Here is an 8,804-nt window from a genome sequence, read left to right on the forward strand (position 1 = left end):
CCCTTCTAGCTCTTCTTGGTAATGATTAGAAGTGCCAAAGTTTTCATGAGAAACCTGTTTCCACAGGATTTCATACCTAATCCTGTGGATTTGGGAGGTTTCAAATCTAGCTTGGACAGATATAACTTGTGGATGTCCTTCCAGCCAAACACTAAGTCCCTCCAAGTTCAAACTTCAATATCCTAGGCACATAAACTATGACAATCTAAGTGAAACACAAATTAAGACAACTCATATATAGCAAGGGCTTGCTATAAAAAAAAGGTTTATTTTTTAATGGTAAACAGATGTGCTAAAATGTAAGAGAATTCCTACCTCCATTCATGAATAAGGCAAAGAAAAGTGTTTCAACTAAGATCCTTTTATATCAAACTGGTTTTGAGCTCTTTTATTTTTGTTCACCATTTTTTTAGTCTTTTTTTTTTTTAAAGATTTTATTTATTTATTTGAGAGTGAGAATGAGAGAGAGAGAGAGAGAGCATGAGAGGGGGAGGGCCAGAGGGAGAAGCAGACTCCCTGCCGAGCAGGGAGCCCGATGCGGGACTCGATCCCGGGACTCCAGGATCATGACCTGAGCCGAAGGCAGTCGCTTAACCAACTGAGCCACCCAGGCGCCCCAGTTTACCAATTTTTTTTAATTTTAAAAATGAACAGGAGAAAAATATTTCTGTCCTCTAACAGAATTAATTATAAAATATCTCAACTAGGGGCGCCTGGGTGGCTCAGTTGGTTAAGCGACTGCCTTCGGCTCAGGTCATGATCCTGGAGTCCCGGGATCGAGTCCCGCATCGGGCTCCCTGCTCGGCAGGGAGTCTGCTTCTCCCTCTGACCCTCCTCCCTCTCATTCTCTCGGTCTCAAAAAAAAAAAAAAAAAAAGAATCCTTTCTTTAAAAATAAAAAAAAAAAATATCTCAACTAATCTAATAAGAAACACTAAGAAACAAGCTTAAATATTTAAACTATCAAAGTAAAGAAGAAATTACATGGATAGGAAGCGAAATTCAAACAACCATACACTGTTCTCTTGTTCTGGGGCAAAAACAACGTAATAAATCTACTATAAACATACTCTTCATGAAGGATAGTTCTTATTAATTATTAAGAGAGTCATAATCATGGAGACACCAGCAGGGAGAAGCTAGTTAATTTACAGGAGGAAAAAACGAATCTGGTTTCTCTGAAGCCCCAGAGGACATTTGGTTTTCACTTTGCGAGGGCTGCAGCTGGTCCTAAATTACCCAGGGAGAGGCTGTGTGCCTGCAGGGCGGCTCTCAATGGATGGAGCTGTTACAGAGACAAGTACAGAAACAGGGACCCTGTGGGTTCTCAGTAAATATTAATTCATGATGTCAATTCCTCTCACGACGGTGGTGCTTGGAAACTGCTAAACAACAGTGTAAAAAAAGCATTTATTGTAGATGAGAAAAAGTATACCAGACAAATATGTGCCTTTTGGCAATCACGAAAAGGCATAAAATACCATGAGAATTTTGAAATTTGATCCCCCCCTGCAGTAGTCAAAGCATAGCACTATAAAAGAAATAAGCATTGATATCAGTATAGCAATCATAATACACTGTACTTTGAATCAATAATACCCACTATAGTTAGAATTCAATAAAAGGAAAGTCTGATTTAGACTCCAGGATTTTAATGCTGTGAATTCTAGAGTCAGAGATTCGAGGAACAAAGAAGGGAATTGGATTGGGCACTTCCTCTGGGTGGTGCTTAGAGCTTCCCGATGCAAGTCTACCTTTAAAAAAATTGTTTTTCCAAGCATGGAACAGAGGGAAGTAGGCCTATGGAGTCTTTCAGCAGGAATGTGAGTGAGACTTCAGCCCACTCGGGCCTCTTCCTGCATCCTGCTTCAAAACTGAGCAGCAGAACAAAAAAAAAAAAAAAAAAAAAAAAAACCTAGTAAGTGTATGCCAGAAGCAAATGATCAAATCCCATGGGACATACTGTGTCTCAATCTGGGCACTATTATTCTAAGTAGAAAGTGAAAATCTGGAGCTTTTCCAGAGATGGGTAACCAGAGGAATAGGATTCCGGAAAACACACCGCATAAAAAACAATGGAAGGCCTTGAGAAATTGTTGGGAGACCCGTCTTCAAATATGTGAAGTCTGTCACAGGGAAGAAAGACTCACGTGTTCTGTGTAGCTCCTAAGGGCAAGGGCAGACCCCGTGGACAGAGGCTGTGGCAGGGAAATTTCTGTTTCTATCAGGAATGCCTTCAGAGATATGAGTTCCTGTTCTAAGAAGCATTCAAGCAGCCTACAGATGACCCCTTGTCAGAAATAAGAGGCAGGATTGGACTAGATGGTATTCAAAGTTCTAACACTAAAATGCAATGATTAAGACCCAATTATCAAAATTTCTTGGCCCTCTAAGAGGGTCTTCTTGATATATCCCCCCAAAAACATCATAATAAAGAGTTCCAGGGGCTCCTGGGTGGCTTCGTCGGTTAAGCAGCTGACTCTTGATTTCGGCTCAGGAAATGATCTCAGGGTTGTGGGATTGAGCCCCGCCTCAGGCTCCGCGCTCAGCAGGGAGTCTGCCTGAGATTCTCTCTCTCCCTCTCCCTCGGCCCCTCCCCTGCACTGCTCAATTGTGCTGTCTCTAAAATAAATAAATAATCTTAAAAAAGGAAAAAAGAGTTCCAGGACTTAAAAAGAAAGGTGGTTTTATAATTATATCAAGGTACAAAAATTAAAATTTTAAAAAGAATAATTAAGTCATATGTACAAATCAGACAATCTGGAAATGGAGCAGGAGGACCATTTTGTGTTAAGGAGTGGATTTCAATGCTGGTGACTTTTCTATGATGTGCAAGTAAGCTGAAAGTGTTTATGACCAATGAAGTACCAGGGTCAAAATTATTGTCCACTGACTGCTTCTGTGCCACCATTAAAAGCTCTCACAAAACACCTGGCTGATCAGTGCTCCCAACCTTATTTTGATTAGGGCTCAATTCAGGTTGGCTGCATTTTTTGTCATATATCTATAAGAACTGAAGTATTTATAATCTTTGTTAAGTGTTTAAGAGGTTGAGCTAGACTTATAATCAAATACCCCTTTGTCATTCTTAAGAAAAAAATATGAAAATCAATATTGGATTAAACAAATTTGACTTTGAAAATTATATCCCTTGGTACAAAATAACACAAGAATTTGAAAATCAGATTCCCCTTCACTGACAACAAAGTCATTTTCTAAATGAGTTTCAAAGGCATGATGTGGTCTGACGTTTCTGCAAGAACCAGCCAAATGTCACCCAGCATTACTAACACTAGAATGGGACAGAGAATACATGCCCATTATTTCTTCCTAATTTTTGGATACATTATTTGTTTTAGTTTGATAGTTTTTACCATTCACCAGAGAGTTTCTGGGAAAAAAAGAAAAAAGAAAGGGGTGTCACCTGATTCTTATAAAGAGCTGTTTACCAACTAAACACATCCTACTTTAATAGAACTGTCACAGGCCAAAATGTCAACTAAAAGTCATGGAGGCAAAAATACAGCAAATTGTGGAATTCTAGACTGTTTTACATGGATAAAAACTAAATTTGTCACCTAACTATATTAGCTCATTAAATGTCCATTGAAATTCCTGAAGCCCTATACTTTTTTATTATCCATAAAGCCAGTTCCTCAAAGACCATCATCAATTTACTTAGGTCACAGGTAAACACCAAAGCTTGATTCCACAGAAGATAGTAAGCATGAATGGAGCAGAAGGATCAAAATGAGTCACACTCATTTGAAAACCCAAAAACCTAATTTATTCAACAAATATATACTTAGTTCCTACTAGGGACCAGGCTCATGAATTACCCATCCCTACCACCTAGTATTGTATCAAGCACACATTAGGGTCACAATATTTTTTTTTTCAATATTGAATTAATATACTAATTAATTACAGAATACTGTTTTTAAAAAAGGATATTAAAGAAACTTCTGCTCAAGTGTCATCTAAACGAAGTGTAGAAAGTGTCACAGCTGTTGACGTTACCTGGAATTTACTTATTTAACTACCAATAACAATCAGGAGGCATATTAAAAAAAAATCTTGGCTCACCTGGATGGCTCAGTCAGTTAAGCATCTGACTCTTGATTTCAGCTCAGGCCATGATCTAAGGGTCATGAGATCAAGCCCCATCTTGGCTGGGCATGGAGCCTGCCTAAGATTCTCTCTTTCCCTTTCCTTTTGCCCCTCCTCTCTCTCTTTCTCTCCCTCTCAAAATACATACATACATACATACGTACATACATACACACATAAAGTAAAATAAAAAAACAAAACAAAATAAAATAAAATAATCTTACCATTACATCAATTCATGTGAGGGTCAAAACTGTTACTTATTCTAATAGGGGGAAAAGAGGAAATTAAGTGGTTCCTAAAGAAAGACATTTTTATGCCAATTACAACCATCAGCCAGCCACACTATATTTGACTCTATATCAAAGTATCAATAAATTTTGCCTAATTTGGAAGTTGCCTAATTTATGAGTTCTACTACTACTAATCACACTCCTGCTCTCAGCTACTCCTTCCATTTTACCAGCGCATGTGCAGGGAAGGCATCTCTGTTGCACGCATATGATCACTTGCTGGTATGGCACTCTGGAAGAGCATTTCAGGTGCATGCCCTAAGCCATCTGCCACAGAAGATCCCAGATGATGCTGTGATGCTCCTCAGGAAGCTCTGATGCCAAACGCCTTTGACCAAAGACTTGAGGCTCATGGAACAGACCAGTAACTGTATGGGGTAAAAGTCTGGCGCACACCTCTAAAAAGAACGGGGAGCACAAAGAAGACAAACAGTGGGGTACACTGGTCTTCCATTCACATTCCCCTCGGCATTAGGGCTCTCTGGACTGTGCCCAATATACAAATTAAATTCCTGATAGACAGGCTAATAAAGACAAACTCTTTTACCTTAAGTGCTCATACTGATGGATTGCCACTAGTCTCCTGAAGGAGAGAAAGTGTGGATAACTGACCCTGGTCTTGGCCAAGGTAATGACTGACAGAACTAGAGGAAGAGAAGTGTAACTATAAGGGAGAGAGATTAGAGCAGGATAAACGAGGGGACTGTGACAAATTTAATTTGATTAAAAAAAAGAAACTTGGAGAGGCAAATGTGATAAATATTATCTTTTGTCACACCAGATCTATTTTGTACCCCTTATCACCATGCTCTCTGCCTTGGGACATGGGCCTGTGTGGTCTGCAGTAGGTTCCCTTGCTCTCCAGCTGGGTTAGGTCTGGGAGCAGCCAGGGCAGGCTATCAGAGGAAAAGAGAGATCAAAGTACTTATTCCCACAGCTTTATTGCTGTGAGGTCGCCTCACGCTGGCTACATCCCTCCGTCCAAGGTCACAGCAGCTCCCAGGACAGCTTTCTCGAGGCTTTTCTCTTCTTCTGAGTTCCAGCAACCACCTCCTTGGCACAATCTTTGGGCCAGAGATGGACAGTAACAACCCCACTGCTATGAGCACTGGACACTACACTTTCCCTTATGGGTTCCCAAAACCTAACTGCACTTTTGTAAATAATGCTTAATAAACCCTTCAAATCATCTCATCCAAGTGTATAATTTGTTTCCTGCTGAGACTGATAGACCAAATATGATTCTGAGATTTTGATCTTCGGTGGCTGTAAGGGTAGATGATATTATTAGCCGAGATACGGAATACAGGAAGATGAGTATGTTCAAATGTGGAAAGAAAAACCACATTTTGAATTTGCTATGTAACAACTGTGGATCATCCACAGAGAGAGGGTGGCAGCAGCTGTACGAGGGGACCTGGCATAAAGATGGAGATAATGATTAATTTTTTGAAATCTGTAACTCTGGATCATTACTATAAGCTCTAGCTTAAAATGGAGAATTCACTTAATTTAGGAGATGGAGTCAGCAAACTGTCTTTAAAATTATAGAACACTCGAGCTTAAAAGGATGTTAACTGTCTTCTAGCTGAGCACTCCTTTTATGGGTGTGGTAACTAAAGTTCACAGTTAGCTCTCAAAGGGCACACTCTTAGTTAATGGTAGGGCCAGCACTAGAATCTGCATCTTCTGGGTTCTCACATCTGTGCTTTGTCCACAAAATGCAGCATTCATCGCTCCTTCACTGCATTCCACGAGTCAGCAAGGATGGAGTACTGAGTCTGTGTCCAGCCATGTGCTAATTGATGTAAGGAATCATATAGAAGCAAAACAGTTTTCCAGCAGTTTACAGTCTGAATTGACTAACCTATAAATGTTTAGAAATGAGAATGCAAAAGAGAAATGGCTGGGCAAGCTAAAGGAAAAGAGGATATTTTGTATGACAAGGGCACTGTCATCTAGCATTAGCAATTTGAGATTTTAGCAGTTTCATGTGAATGGCTGGTATGAGCGAGGAAGTAGTAACAGTTGGCTTGATTCTTGTCACAGCAATCGAGGATTGTCTAATTTATTCTGTTTAAGCATACAAGTTGTAATTGTAGAACATAATATGTAAGCATAAGAATCTATAAACCTATTGGTCTCTATCTAGAGAGACCACCCTTCTAAATGACAGCTTAAATCCTAACATATTTTGGCAAATGAGAGAGCAAAAAAGATGTTATTACTTGTGCATGTATGAATTTATGTATGTACTGCTATTATTTAGCTGTAAATATAAAGTAAGAGAGATGACAGTCTGAAAGCCTACACACACCTCAACATTGCTCCTTAGAAATCACATATATTTTCTCCTCTCTGTTTTATCTTATGATTGCTATATACAATTCTAAACTATGCTGAGAAACCTCTTCATAGGAATTGCAACTGGAATGCTATCATTATTCCATTTTCACATGCTCATGACTTTCTCAGCAGCACTTATCGACATTGAGAAATGACCTGCTTGGGTTCTTATAAGGGGAAAATTCCTTTAAGGCTGAAGAGCTGTTATCAATTTGGGAGTTCTTGCTGAAGAAAAAGGTGATGCCTACATAGGCAGTTGAAATGATCTTTATTCATCTTAAGGTTGAAACTAGTTTATTTTGTAAATTACAACTTAACAATTGCTTCACACATTTTCTACTTTTCACCTGCTATGTCTATATAATAATTTCAGACTTTGGCAAGTAGGAAAGATAAAAAGGGTGATAATTCCCAAGATGTGAGCCAAAAAAAAAAAAAAGAGAGAGAGAGAGGTCTAATGAATTAAAAACTAAGAAGGAAAAACCTCAATAGGGAAGAAGAATCATCCTCAAAGACATTTACCTAAGGCATCTGGCCTACACAAAACTCGTACCATTGAAGAGGTGGATTAAGTAAGCATGTTTCTCTGTGTGTGAACTGGTGTTACAAGCTCAAATATCTTCAGGGATGGGCAGTTAATCTGAACGTACAGAGCAGCCAAGTCTTAGACAATAGAGAGTTATGAGGACAATAACTATCTGAAAAGTACAGGTTCCACCTAAGGCCTCAAGCGTGTGTGCACACAAGTGTGTGTGTGTGTGTGTGTTTGTTTACACACTATGGTCTAAACAAAGAATGGCTGTAGGCTGAATTCTGCCTGTTGACCACCATTTTGCGATGCCTGTTTTAGACATATTAAGTTGAATACTTCTTTCTACATTTTACTTTGTAAAAATTTTTCATTCCTTGGCCCAGCTAGTTTGGGACATCTCATTATTGCTATGGTCTCAGTGCTGTGTCACCCTCAAATTCTTATGTTGAGATCCTAACCCTCCAAAAAGATTGTATCAGGAGGTGGTACCTTCAGGAGGTGCTTATTAGGTCATAAGGGTGGAGCCTTCATGAATAAGATTAGTGGTTTTATAGAAGAGGCCCTACAGAGAGCCCTAACCCTTCCTCCATGCTTGGACACAGTGAAAAGGCACTGGCTATGAGCCAGGAGGAGGGTCCTGACCCAAACTTGCTGGTACCTGACCTCAGACTTCCCAGCCTCCAGAACCATGAGAAATAAATTTCTGTGGCTTATAAGCCACCTAGTCTATGGTATTTTGTTATAGCAGCCCAAACAAACTAAAAACAATTATCAATCCTTCCCTTTTCAATTTTATAAGAAAAATCAGTTTTTATAAGAAAAAGTCAAAAAATTTCCTCAGTGTGAATATATTATGTTTCATATGTAGGAAATGAGAGAAAGTAATTTCAGCAACTCTATCTCATGTCTTCTAAAGTCTTTCCACTCCTTCCACACAAAACACAAGGGTAGAAATTTCATGAGATTCCAGCTGCAAAGAGCAGCTCATTGATAAAAATCAGGTATAATCAGGATTACCTAAGAAATACTGACATCCTAAACACTGAGAACTGAACTGCAAAGCAAAGGGTTATCTTAGTTTCACTCTGCAGGTAAAAAAACAAAACGCCATTAACTAAATGTTGCTCTTATCTTGTAGTCTCTCCATGAACCACAGTTTTGAATTTACGTTCACCCAAGCATATTAATGGGAGACAGGATGTCTGCACAACCCAGCTCAATTATCTGTTTTTCTGCTCTATGGTATTCATCATTATGGGAAGGAAATTTTGGCTCAGATGACGCTCCTATCTTATACCAATATGGGTGTAACAACACAGTTTAAGTTTATTCCCAAAGCCCATAATTCAACTACTAAATTACCACATGTACAGTTAATGAATTAGAAATTCTACATCAAAATTCTTTGCTAATATGAGGAGTTTTTGTTTATGTACTTTAAAACTATGGATTTAAAAGGTCTTTTTCTTAAAGAAGAAGAAGAAGAAGAAGAAGAAGAAGAAGAAGAAGAAGAAGAAGAAGAAG

The 8,804-nt window shown here is 38.9% G+C and overlaps 1 protein-coding gene across 5 annotated transcripts in view; it reads right to left on the bottom strand.

Annotated features, from left to right (window-relative positions):
- Positions 1–8,804, bottom strand: part of SLC4A4 (solute carrier family 4 member 4) — a 351,065-nt gene that overhangs the window by 45,237 nt on the left and 297,024 nt on the right. The window lies entirely within an intron of this gene.

Source organism: Mirounga leonina, unplaced genomic scaffold (genome assembly GCF_011800145.1).
Source record: "Mirounga leonina isolate KUSES-001 unplaced genomic scaffold, KU_Mleo_1.0 Mir_129, whole genome shotgun sequence".
NCBI classification, from domain to species: Eukaryota; Metazoa; Chordata; class Mammalia; order Carnivora; family Phocidae; genus Mirounga; species Mirounga leonina.